Source organism: Lagenorhynchus albirostris, chromosome 2 (genome assembly GCF_949774975.1).
Source record: "Lagenorhynchus albirostris chromosome 2, mLagAlb1.1, whole genome shotgun sequence".
NCBI classification, from domain to species: domain Eukaryota; kingdom Metazoa; phylum Chordata; class Mammalia; order Artiodactyla; family Delphinidae; genus Lagenorhynchus; species Lagenorhynchus albirostris.
The window spans coordinates 83,182,066-83,195,517 of record NC_083096.1 but is presented as its reverse complement, the minus strand read 5'-3'; the positions used below and the strand labels follow the sequence as shown (position 1 = coordinate 83,195,517).

Sequence of the window (13,452 nt, the reverse complement as noted above, 5' to 3'; positions counted from 1 at the left end):
TGTGTGTGTGTGTGTGTGTGTTTGGTGGGGATCATCCTACCCCATCCTCAGAAATGGGCTCCTCACCATCTGATGGGCACAGCTGGGATTCATTCCCATTTTCCAATAGATGTGCTCGTGCAGTTCCCCAAGTGGGTAGCCTTGTTTTCTCCTCTCTCCCTGCCCAAAGGTTGCCCATCCTTCAAGGCCCGTATCAAACCCATCCTCCCTTTGGAAGACTTTCATGGTCCCATCTCTTATCACTGAACTCTGCTTTCTCTAAATTGTCATTGCTCTTAATGTCTTGATTTTCAGTTTTATACACTTGGAATAGTTATCTTTTCAAGTGTATAAGTCTTATTTTCCTTTAATGACTTTCCATTCTTAAGGTTGGAGACTGTCTTATTCATCTTTGTAAAAGAGATAAAGTATGTACAAGACGTAGCTTAGAGCCTGGTGCATAGCAAATGCTCAACAAGAGTGATTCTCTGGGTCTCCCTCACAACATCTGACACAATACTTTTGCCTGGAACCTACTCAATACATGATTGCTGATTGAAAGCGTAGCTGCCTTGAGGGACTAGGAGACACACGAAAGAGGAAAAACTTACTGTGAGAAGGCAAATGTCCAGGAAAAGGCTGTCATGAGATGGATTCAGAAGTGCTGGCCCAGTGTGATCAATTCCAGAGCTCGGGACCTGACCAGAAAATCAGGTTCCCCACTCTGCCACATGGCCTTCCATAACAAGCCATGTACCCACCTTCCAAAGGGCACTCTTAGGCACAGATGCCTGAGGCCGCATTGACTCAACCCAGATAACTGATGGCAGGTGTGGCCCAGTGAGTGTGGAAAGACCCCCATGAATTCAGATTCACAAGCATATTGAAGGTAACGTACTGTGTGTCAAAGATTCTCACACATGGTATCTATTAACTTAATTGTCCCATCAAGCCTTGAGTTCAGAATAATCGTCCCCACTTTACACCTGAGAAAACTTGGCATCCATTAGGTAGTGACTAACCTACAAAGACACACATACTATCACCATCATCACCATGTCATCACCACCATGACACATCTTTGTTAAGTCTGAATATTAGGAAATGATTGAATTGAGTACATTTACAGCCATAAGGAGAGTGATAGGAATAGATACCTAGGACATGAGAAACTAGTTATTGGCCTGGTTAATCCACCTTTAAACAAACAGAACAAAAGGTTAACCCACCTTTGAACAAAAGTTGGGTATAAAAAAGTGAATAAGAGGGGAGGATAGAAACTCGAGGGATGGATGATTGACATCTTAAACTCGAGTTTCCAAAATATGACCCATAGGGCGTGGCTGATCTAAGATGTTTAGATGAGCAAAAACATTTTGACTAATTAACACTCAAGCCAGTAGGTCACTAGTGTCTAATAAGCTCCACCCCATAACTACAACAGGTGTGTAACTGTTTCTTCCTGGATTAGCACTAGCTGGCTTTTATCCATTAATAATAACACTTGAAACTGAATGTAATTCTAGAAAGTATCATTCTACCAAAATTTCTTCTTGAAATAGGACATTATGGAGGATCCTGACAACTAGGATAATAAAGATCAACAAAGTACGTGAATTTGGTTCCTGCTGTAACTTGTAGGCCAAGCATGGACCACTTGAATCCCCATAATTATGAATAAAAGATTCACATGGCCCACACCCAGGGATTTGTGGTCACCTGGCTCACTACTGAGCAAAACGAAGCCCCTCCACTAGTTAAAGCCACGACATGGGAATAAATATTAATTTACTTTTAGAGTTTTGGGGCTTCCCTCTCTTATTTCCTCTACTTGCTTCTAAGTTTCTTGAGGCCTGAGATCAGACTTTGTGTCATTTCGTATATGGGCTTGTTGTATCTTTCAGGCCTTATTTCTAACCATGTCATTTCCTATCAAGTTTCTGATTCCAGGTAGTCAAACACCGCAGTGACCACTGTTGGCATCCAATCTTCATCTTGGCCCCTGTTTTGGTCACGAGATATCCCACACATTCCAAGCTAAAGCCAGAGGTTGCCACCGAACAATCAAAAGGATCTAGTTCCTTAAGAAATAGTGGACCCATTTATAGTGGAAGGAGGGGGAGTGGGGGGCTGTTTTAGAAACAGATCAGCAAGGCGCTCTTCAGGGTGATTCGCTTAGGTGAACAGAAATCGGTTCACTGGCGGGAAAACACAAAGCCAAGCTGGAACCTCAAGCTGAAACCATGGTTTCAAGTGACTATTTTTCACTCTCTGAAATCACACCCTTAGAGGATTTTCTTTTTTCCATCAGAGCCAAGGCTAATGACCTCTGCCAGGGCCTGTACATCATTCTCTTACCCCAATAATAAAGCCCGTAGTTAATTTCTCAGCTTGCCATTCGTGAGCTACAGGAAACCAGGCTCCGAGCTGACTCACTGCTGTCTTTCCTCTTCGCACTGGTACAATTAGGTGGGAGTGGCCACGTGACCCGGCAGCTGGGTTGGCCAGCAGGCTTATCCGGCTATTCGTTAAAGGGGAAAGGCAGGCATCCTTTAAGGAGCCCTGGCCAAAGATCTAGGCGGCCCTTTAAGGGGCCTGGGGGCATGTGCTTATTGTTGGGTTTCACCTGACACCCATCTGTTGTGTGACCTTGATGAAGCTCCATCACCTTTCTGTGATCAATTTCTTCACCTGTAAGTTTACACTAGTGATGATCTTTACACCTATTGGTTTGATTCTAAACCTTCTAAACCTGGTATTCAGTTACCACTGCATTGGTTTCTCTTCAGAAAGACATGGTCTTTTCTGTAGATACTATGTTCTATTTCCTAAGTACAATGGACAGTTTTATAGTTCAGATGATTGGATTTACTGACTCATTACAGTTTTAAAAATAGAACAAGTCACATACAATTCTACAGATTATCTCCCTGAGGCTGACAGAATTGGTAGCAAAGAGGCAGCACTTTCCTCTTTCAGGATTTAACCTGAATGCACATGTTGTGTTGGCATTAGAGGGAGTCCTGGGCGATCAAGAATCCAAGTATCAGAGGAGAGAGAGGAGAGAGGCCTGTTGATGCCATCGCCTGGATTTCCTGCATCTGAGTCCTTGGTCTACTACCTCTTAGCCTGCTGGCTGCCTTCCCTCTTGCTGTGCCCAGCAAACCTTATCCATCTCTCAAGGCTTCAAAAGCCTCCCCCATGTTGCCTGCCCCAATCCTTCCCCTCACTCCCCTAGCTGGAAGGAGCCCTCTCCTCTTTTCTCTCCCTAAGCACATCTTTGCTATAATACACTGCTTGGAACCATGGATGTTTGTGCCTAGGTTTCATTCTCTTTCTCCAGGGCAGGGTCACATTGTTTGTATCGTTGTATCCCATCACAGAGCACCCACGCAGGGTCCTGCCCACAGCAGGCAAATGGAGGACTTTGGGCATGAGGATTCACTGTCCTCGTTCCCCTTTCCTTTCTCTTTTGCATGTCATGAACGCTCACCCCATCTGCTCTGTTCTTGGATCTCAAAAAGTTCATCTGCTGAGCCACTTTACTGAGCGCTGTGGTGGGCGCTGTGCAGGCCACCTAGATCTCTCTGGAAATGAAGGAATTATTTCCCCAGATCCTGGGAATGCACTTGGCATTAAGTGCTTTCGGCAGTAAGTGCTCACCTGTCAGCCCACTACACAACTGCCTAAAGAGAGCCCTTCCTGCAAGGCCATGCCCCCTTCCTAGGGCAATCCCCATGAATAACTGACCTTAACGGGTTATAAAAGCCCAGCCCAGCTCTGAAGGGCCATCCCAGCTTCAGAACTTCCTGTAGGATTGGCTGAAGCCTTCATTAAGACTGTATCATCACTCAACTTCTTCCTCTGCCCAATTCTGTTTCCTTCCCTTCCCTTTTATACCTATTGATTTGAAGAGCCCTCCTTAATGGAAATCACACACACTAACCCTGTCTGCTTCCCAGGGAACCTAACCTTCAACAGGTACCTGCCCAGCAGTAGACATTATTCTCAACAGGGGTTAGAGTGGTGAACAAGTCCCTGCCCCATGGAACAGTCCTTCTACTGGAAGGAGACAGAAAATAAACAAATATACATGGAATAAGTTCAAGTGGACAGAATAAGGGAGTTGGTAACTGACTCAGGAATTGGAGGAGGAATGCTATTCTTAAGGAAGAGATTAGCTGAGAAGGCTTCACTGATGAGTAACAACCTGAATAAAATAAGGAAGAGGGACGGGGAGGTATTTTGGGAAAGAGTATTGTGGGCAGTTGGAATAGCAACTTCAAAGACATTAGGTCAAAGCAATACAGAGAAGGATGGTAGCAGATGAGGACCCAGAGAGTGAGATCACATAGGGCTTTGTAATCCATTATAAGGATTTTGGATTTTATCCTGCATGAGATGGGAAGCCATTGAAAATTATGAATAGAGTTACATAGAATTTACATGAGCTTACCTTAAAGAATCACTCTGGATGCAACGAAAAGAATAGATTGGCGGGCTTCCCTGGTGGTGCAGTATTTGAGAGTCCGTCTGCCGATGCAGGGGACACGGGTTCGTGCCCTAGTCCGGGAAGATCCCACATGCCGCGGAGCAGCTGGGCCCGTGAGCCATGGCCGCTGAGCCTGTGCGTCTGGAAGCCTGTGCTCCGCAACGGGAGAGGCCACAACAGTGAGAGGCCCGCGTACCTAAAAAAAAAAAAAAAAAGCAGGGAAACCAGTTAGAAGACTATTGTATCAGTCCAGGAGAGAGCCCAATGGTGGTTTGGGCAGTTATGGTAATGGAGATGGTAAGAGGGTGTTAACTGGGTGGGAAGTGGTACAGGGATGGGGTTGAGGAAGATCACAGAGGATAACTTACATTATTATCTATTTTCCGTATTGGGTGGTATGTTCATAGATATTTATTATAGTGTTTAAAATAATAAAACAATAAATAAATAAATTGAGAAGAAGGCCAATCATTAACCAAAAAACAAACAAACAAGAAACGAGTGTGGCATCAACAAAAGGTTATAATTAATTCATTTCTATGCACCTGAAATTTAACGGAAGAAAGAGAGAGAGAGAGATGTTTATTCAAAATCCAAGAGGAGATGTTGGATACATGCGTCTTAAATTCAGAACGTGGATATAAATTTGAGAGTCATTAGCATACAGATTAGGAAGTAAACTATGGGAATAAATGGGATAGAAAAGAGATGTCTAAGCTGGAACATTCCAACATTAAGATGTTGGAGGGCTGAGTAGGAACCAGCAAATGTGACTGAGGAAGAGAAGCCAGTGAGGAAAAAAGGAGGGGTGATGCTCTAGGTCAAATGATTGCTTGAATGGTCAAGTAAATGAGGTCTAAGAATTGGATTTGGCAAAATGGAGGTCATCGGTGATCTCAAAGTTTCAGTAGAGTCCTAGAGATGAAAGCACAATTGGAGTGAGGTCAAGAGAGACTAAGAAGCTAGAAAGTGAAAACAGCAAGCGTATAAATGATGCTCTTGTGGATTTTTCTATAAAAGGGTACAGAATAAGGGTACCATACCATGGCATGGTAGTTGGAAGGATGCATAGTCAAGAGAGGGACAATATAAGATGAGGGATATTATTCATTCTTCAGTGAATATTTATTGAGCACCTACTAACTGTCAGACACAAAATTATGCATTGGGAAAACTGTAGTCAACTCCATCAGCAGATGATTTGGGTGCCCAAGGCCACCTAAAGGCAGCTCTGTTTGACAGTTCTATGTAGGTAGCCAGCACCCAAGCACACACCAGAGAACCCCTTGACTTTCTGCCTCAGGGCCTTCTCCTAGACCAATCTGTATCCTGATGGGAATTATCCAGTTGAGAGGAAAAACTGATGATGCAGGAGAGAGGAGTCAACTGCAGGACCAAAATCTTGAGTAGGCAGAAGAGAGTGGGATGCAGTGCACAACTGGGATAGTCAGACTTAGATAGGAGCTGGGACAAGCTGTCCTTTGTGATAAGTGGGAAGGAGCAAATATGGGTAAGGTTGCAAGGGAGGTGGTTGACTTTGTTGTGGGAGTACATAGCTATTATTCTCAGACTAATTCCATTTTCTCAGTGAAGTAAGTAGCCAGGCCAATAGCTGAGTACTGAGATCTGAGAATTTGAGGGTTTGAGGTCTGAGGAAAGAAGAAAAAGTGTAAAACACCTGTCCATAACATTCACTACACATGCTATGTGCCAGGCCCTATTCTAGGTTCTTGGGATATACCAGTGAACAGAACAGAGATCCCTGCCCAAGTAGAGCTCACACTCCAGTGAATTTCCTAGAGAAATGTATTCTGGTTGCCAGGCAGCACTTAGGACCCACCTCAGGTTTAGAATCAAGGCTATAAATGAAAGTGGTCACATGATTTAGTACTGATCAGTTGTTTGAGGGCTTCGTTGAATGTTCAGTGTAGAGGCAGGAAAACTTGTCCTCTATCCTCTCAGGTTCAGTACCTGAAGCCTGCAAATTAAACTGACAAAAGACAGAGTAACAGGAGGAAGGTTTCTTTTGCATGTACATGGGGGCTTCACAGAAAAGAAGTGAAAACCCTAGGAGGGAGTTAGACCCAAGGACTTATATACCACTTTAACAAAGGGTGATAAATTGTGGAGAAGTGACTAGACAAAGGAAAGGGGGGTGGTTTGTGCTTTTAGGATGGTAAATTGTGGGAAGGTGACTAGGAAAAGTATGGTAGATAAAGGTTATTCATTAAGGTTTGTTATGCAGACACAAGTCAGTGCTATCTCCAGTGATAAGAGTCATCTCTGGTGATTAAAATTGCTCTCTTTCTGGTGCTAGAGAGGGAGAAAACTTTATAAATGGAAATTTATGCTACCTTTACAAAGGGAAATTTATGCCCTGCACTCAGGCAGTAAGGGGGAGGGCAGAGAGTTTCCCTTGTGTCTGCTATTTCTTAATTGCCTTCAGTTCAAAATAATCCTTAAGCCAAAGTGGCATATTTTGGGGTGGCATATTCTGATCCCCTTCATCAGCTAAGGAAGTCCTGATGTCCAACAGAGCAGTGTCTGGAAAATACGAAGTAGAAATAGAAAAATTAAACATAAAAACTAACACTTTTTAATATCTGTCTAAAACTATAGAAAACCCAGCTTTATTTACAAATCCACCTCCTACTTCCACTCTTCTTTATATCCCCATTGCCACCGCTCAAGTTTAAGCTCTCAGTTCTCGGCTGGACTATTTCAATAGCATCTTAACTTATTTCTCTTTTCCATTATTTTCTCCCTTTAAGCCAGTCTGTAAAACCATAACTGTCAATGTGTCACTCTCCCTCTCAGAAGCCCAAATGGCTTCTCATTCCCCACAGGATAAAGTCTAAACTTATTTTTATTTTCCACGCTCTTTTCAATCTGATTCCCAAAATACCCTCGTCATTCGAGTATCCCCATATTCCCTTACCTGAATATCCTGTTCTATTTGGACTAATTTACTCCATGGCCCTTAACCATTGCATGTTCCTGACATGCCTCATGCTCTTCACTTGAAACATACAACCTCCCCACGTATCTTAATGTACGTCTCCACACTCTCAAGTAGCATCTCTCCTTACCCCCCAACCCCGACCCCTGCCCCACCTAATGCTACCAATTGTTTATATTACCCCTTTAGCTCTTACATGTCTGAAAGTGGTATTTATCATTTATGTGTCTAGTTTTCACCTCCCCAGCTAGGCTACAAGCTCTTAGTGAGCAGAAGCCATGCCTTATCCTTCTCTGTCTGATCCTCAACGCTTTTGCACTTGGAAAGTCAACACTTTTCCAGCATTTAATTTTGTGTGCTGACTCAGACACAGAAAGCATTCCATCAGGGAGTCCTCATGCAACACCTCTGATTGGTGGTTCCAGTTACAGGAAGCTCACGTGAGAAGTCACCTCCCATTTGTTTTCACTCCATTAGGAAATGCTTTGTGTCAATTCAACATTTTATCCCATGACCCATTAAGTAAAGCTACTTTGAAAGCAATTTAATTAAAACCCTGGGATTTTGCAAGATTGCCAAAAATTCAATCTCTCCAGGCAGAACTATGGCTTATAAAATGCAGCATTTTCAGATATAGCATAGCAGTGGAGAAGCCCAGCAACTCAGGCTTATTTGAAGATGAAGTTCTGAGAAGTTTCTCCCACATTGGTTGAGGTCACTTGGCTGGTAGAGAGATTTTGCAAATGTAGCTGACTGTCAAAAAGCTGCAACATAAATAATACAGCCTCCTCTTTCCCACACATATACATACATACGTCCTCTCTTTATATGCCTAAATAAATATAAGAGCAATCTGAGTGTGCTAGCACAGCCCCAGCAATTACAGTTGAAAACAGCAATTACCACTTTGTAGCACCTAAAGTTCTCCATTCCCCAGATGAAAAGTCACCCTGTTTGAAACTCTTTTCTGCATTGAGAACTGTCATTTTCCCAGCGAAGATTTACTGAGAGCTTATAATTCACCAAAGGTAAATGGGGTTGCAGTAAACAATACAAAGAAAAATAAGGCTTGGGTTCTTCCCTCAAGGAGTTTACAATCCACTAACAGGAGACGGGTAATATAAGGTAACTAAACTCAAGTTCAGGTGCCAGGAGACATGTGTACATCAGACACGGTCGTAATACACAGAAGGAGAGATAGCTCAGGTGGAAGGGGAAAGGACAGGTCAAGAAAGACTTCAGAAAGTCTGTCTTAAAAGGTGTTCAGTTGATTGACATTTCCTCAATAAGTTAACTATAAAATTACCATATAACTCAGCAATTCCACTCCTGGGTATTTATCCTCCCAAACTGAAAACAGCTACAAACAAAATCTTGTACACAAATATTTATAGCAGCACTGTTCACACAGCTGAAAGATGGAAACAACCCAAATATCCATCAGTGGCTGAATGGATAAACAAAATATGGTATATCCATACGATGGAATATTATTCGTCCACGAAATGAAATGATGTGCTGATACATGCTACAACATGGATGAGCCTGGAAAACATTATGCTAAGTGAATGAAGCCAGGCACAAAGGCTACAGACCGCATGATTCAGTGTATACGAAATGTCTAGAATAAGCAAATCCATAGAGACCGAAAGCAGATTAGTGGTTGCCAGAGGATGGGGAGGGGGCAGGTGGAAATGGGAAGTAACTGCTTCATGGGTACAGGGTTTCCTTAGGGATGATGAAACTATTCTGGAAATAGATAGTGATAATGGTTGCACAACACTGTGAATGTACAAAATGTCACTGAATTGTATACTTTAAGATGGTTAAAATGGTAAATTTTGTTATATACATGTTGCTGCAATAATAATAATAATTAAAACACACACAATTGACACAGGGATGGAAAGAACATTGCAGGAAGAGGGAACAGCATGCCCAAATACAAGTGGCTCCAAAAGTGCCTGGTGGCGACTTCAAGAGATTTGATGTGACAGGTGCCAATAGCATCTCCCAGCCATCGTGACAACCAAAAGTGCCCCTACACACTTCCAACCCCACCAAGGTTTTCTTTTCCCAGTCCTTAGCTATTCTGTAGCATTGAGTCTTTCAATAACTCAGTCAAGAAATATTTGTTAAGAGCTTACTGCGTGCCATCATGGTTCGAGGCATTAGCAATACTGAGACACATGAGACCCTGCAGCCCCCTTTCCTTTAGCTTCCATCATATGATATCAGCTTCATCTCATGTGCCCAATTATTCCTTCTACCAAAAGACAAACAAAAAACTCGCCAAACTAGAAATCTCCCTTATACCCCACAGCTAATCCATCAGCAAGTTATGTCATTTCTACCTTTAAAACACAGGTCAGGAGATCTCACCATCTCTACTCCTACCATCCATGTCCCAGCTGCCATAACCTCTTCCTGGGACCATCTCAGTACCTCCAGCTGGTCCCTCCATGGCCACACTTGTTCTCCAGAGTTTGAAGCAGGCAATGTGATCCTTCCAAAAAGCAAGTCAGATCACGACACTCTCCTATTCAAAGCCTCCAATGAGTTCTCCATATACCTTAGAATTAACTCTAAAATCCTACAAGGTCTTCTTCTGTGACCTGGCTGTTGCTTGCTCCTTTGACCTCAGCTTTTACTACTCACCCCCTTCCCATCACGTTTTAAATACTTTTTCTCCACAAAGTACCGGTTTATGCACCAGTTTCTCCAGGAAACTTCTCTTCTCTCAGCTGAATGTTTCTCCCCATTCTTTGTTGCCTGAAGAACTCTGTCATTTCTTACGGTACTTACTCATTTTACCTTTAGTAGAGTTACTTATTTATCTGTTTTATTTCCTATAATTCATAAGTTCCATGAGTGCAGGAAATATGAATTATTCATCTTTGTTTACTCCAGAGGACTCAGCCCAAGAGTTGCTACTCAATAAATGTTTGTTGAATGAATGACTGAACTCCTGTTTAGTTCAAAATACGCTTTGTCATTCTGTGCTTTTTTTCTCTTCCAGCTGTTAAAAAAGAAACCACAAGATAGTAATAAAAAAAATTTGGATCATTCTTTTCTGCTACAAGAAAAACACTGATAGCCAGGTACTCACAGCCATTTGTGATAATAATCAATTTAGATATTATAATGATATTCAAAAACAAATTTATTATAATCAAGGAACATAACACCACTTACTATTTGTATCAAAGAACAAAAAAACCTTGAGTTCTCAATCATGGTCATAAAACAGAATTCTAAATTAATGCAAAGACAGTCAGTCTGTTGTGAATATTCGATTTGTAGAATAATTTAAACATAAGAATGGGGAGAGTCAACATTCAGAACTCCACCCTTCAAGGTAACTTTTCCTTGTTCCCCAGTTTGGAATAATTTTGCCTTCTCTTAGGCAGATGAAAAACTTGGATGAACTGTGGGTAACTGAGACCAACTGCCCACAATAGTCCCCACCACTGCAGGTCTGTTCTACTGCTAGGCTTAGGGAGATGTGTCCACAGCATAGAAGCAGAGACCCCAGAATGGATTTTTTTCCAAGAGAATGATGCTATATATGAGGCAAAATTTCAAAATAAAGCTTTTAATGATCCTCTCATATTTTGGGTTAAATGGCTCTTGGGATCTAGCCTGGTAACCTAACCATAAAACTTTAATATACATGTTGAATTCCTATCAACAGACCAACTTTTGAAACATCCTCTTTCTGCATTTTTAGCAGCTGGAAAAAGTCCTCTCCTTTCCTCACTTAGTCCTGTTGACCTTGCCAAACGTCCTTAGGTCCATGACTCTAATGACCTCTGTCCTGGAGGTATGGAAGATATCACAAGTAGACATGCCGTTTGCTGAATGACACTTGAAACCCCACGCAAGTGGCATTACTAAGAAAGTAAGAAAAAAATACAAAAATGAAACTGTATGTACAATGAGACACTGAAGATAATTTTTGAAATATTCTTTCTGTTGAAATATTCTTTCTGAGATTTATTGCGCTTATACTCTATTCATTTGTGCAAAGAACAATTTATTTCTCACACAGTTCACCTGAAACCTATGCTGTTGTGCTCGTCTGCCCAGAAATCATAAACTCACAAGGTTGGAGGAGGCCTTGGAGATCATCTCGTCCAATGCCCTCATTTGGCCTACAAACACAATGAAATTGCTTCTGTTTTATCTTTATCATAAATTCTACATGCCGCAGTGTTCTGAATGCTTCATATGGGTTCCAAACATAACCTACTGGATTTTATAAAACTGCAGGGAAAATTAATACATGGTGATTCTTTGGATAATACAAGACAGAAAATAATACCAGAATCAGTTCTGTAAAGTGGAATTCTGGAAATAAAAGACCACAGACTCAAAATTTTAAATTAAGACTGCATGCAGGAAGGATTAATAGGAGAAGAACCCAACAGCAGTGGCTTAACACCCAGACTCCTCGGCACTTTGGAGATATGCTGATTCTTTCATCTAACTTTTTGGAAACTAGCTTAGCAATTTAATCAAATAACCAGAGGCCTCTTTATAAGATCTGTCTTTGTGGCTGGAGAGCTCTTTGTCCAAAACCTTCTTTTTTTCCCCCTGACAACTGGGAATTTCTTACGGCACTGGAAAGCTATGAGCAGGGGCACCTGGTAATACAGGGGAGTCGTCTTCTGGTGATACAGGAGACTTATGGGTGCTCCCAGAGAGGGTGAGTGGAGTCTTCTTTTGGTGGTGAAGAAGATGAGGAAATAGAGGAAGGTGGCAGAAAAGCAAATATATTATAAATGGATGCAGATAGAAAACTACTGAAAACCAGAATGAGAAAATAGCCTCTGGTTCAAACTCACTAATCCCTCCTTCAGCCATGTCAGTTCCACCTTTATCTCAATTCTGTACATGTATTGAGATTCCGTGCAACATTTTGTTTTTAAAAAGAGTGGTATTAAGGGGTGTTCAAAAAGACGAGAAAACCATTGGTCTATTTTGACTCCCTCAATTTACATCAATTAAAAGACATTAGGGCTTCCCTGGTGGCGCAGTGGTTGAGAGTTTGCCTGCCGATGTAGGGGACATGGGTTCGTGCCCCGGTCCGGGAAGATCCCACATGCCGCAGAGCGGCTGGGCCTGTGAGCCATAGCCGCTGAGCCTGCGCATCCAGAGCCTGTGCTCTGCAACGGCAGAGGCCACAACAGTGAGGCCCGCGTACAGCAAAAAGAAAAAAAAAAAAAAAAAGACATTAGTAAGCATCTGCTACATTTTGTGAATTATGCTAGTTTCTGGGTTTATAAAGATGAATGAGACACACTTCCTGCTCTTCAGAAGTTTATCATCTTGTGGGAAACACAGACTCATCAATCACAACAGAGATGATAAGAGCTATGGGTACACAAATGAAGGAGCAATTAATTCAGCCCGAGAGAGTCAAAAAAGCTATAAAAAGATAACGTTTGAATTGGTCTTTGAATATGTTAGAAATTTGTCAGGTGGACAAAGAGGATAGGAGAACTCAAGGGCAAGTGTGCCTGGTGTGCAGTGGGAGTTAGATGCCTGCCAGGGTAGTGGAGGATGCTGGGAATGCTCCGGAGAGGGATGCTGTGGCTAGATGCAGTGAGAGACGTGTTGCCACGAGACGTTGACAGTATTGTTTTAAGACGAGGCATGAAAAGATCAGATCTATGCCTTAAAGATGCAACTTTGGAAGCAATATGGAGGGTAGAAGATGGAGGAAACCCAGTTGCTAGGCCTGAAAAGAGTCTAATTGGAGGATGATGAGAGCCTGGACTCTCAGCAGGTCTGGATGGCAAAGAACAAGCACTTACAGGTGGCATTGGTTGTATTTAGTGATAACTGGGTATGAAAGGTAAGGAAGAAAGGGGAAAAACGTGGAATCATAGGGCTAATATGTTTCTATCATTCTGTCTGCAAAGAATAGACACTCAGCTTGGGCAAAGTGATAAATATATTACCCTGACAATCCACGTTTGGGTTAAGACACCAAACTGGAGATGCAGCCAGGCATCTA

At 42.2% G+C, this 13,452-nt stretch overlaps 1 protein-coding gene across 1 annotated transcript in view; it reads right to left on the bottom strand.

Annotated features, from left to right (window-relative positions):
- VTCN1 (V-set domain containing T cell activation inhibitor 1) overlaps positions 1 to 13,452 on the bottom strand; it is a 110,508-nt gene that overhangs the window by 79,919 nt on the left and 17,137 nt on the right. The window contains exon 4 of the mRNA XM_060139233.1: positions 4,436 to 4,667. The gene's annotated coding sequence lies outside the window, so the exon portion shown is untranslated. The remainder of the gene's footprint in view (positions 1 to 4,435; positions 4,668 to 13,452) is intronic.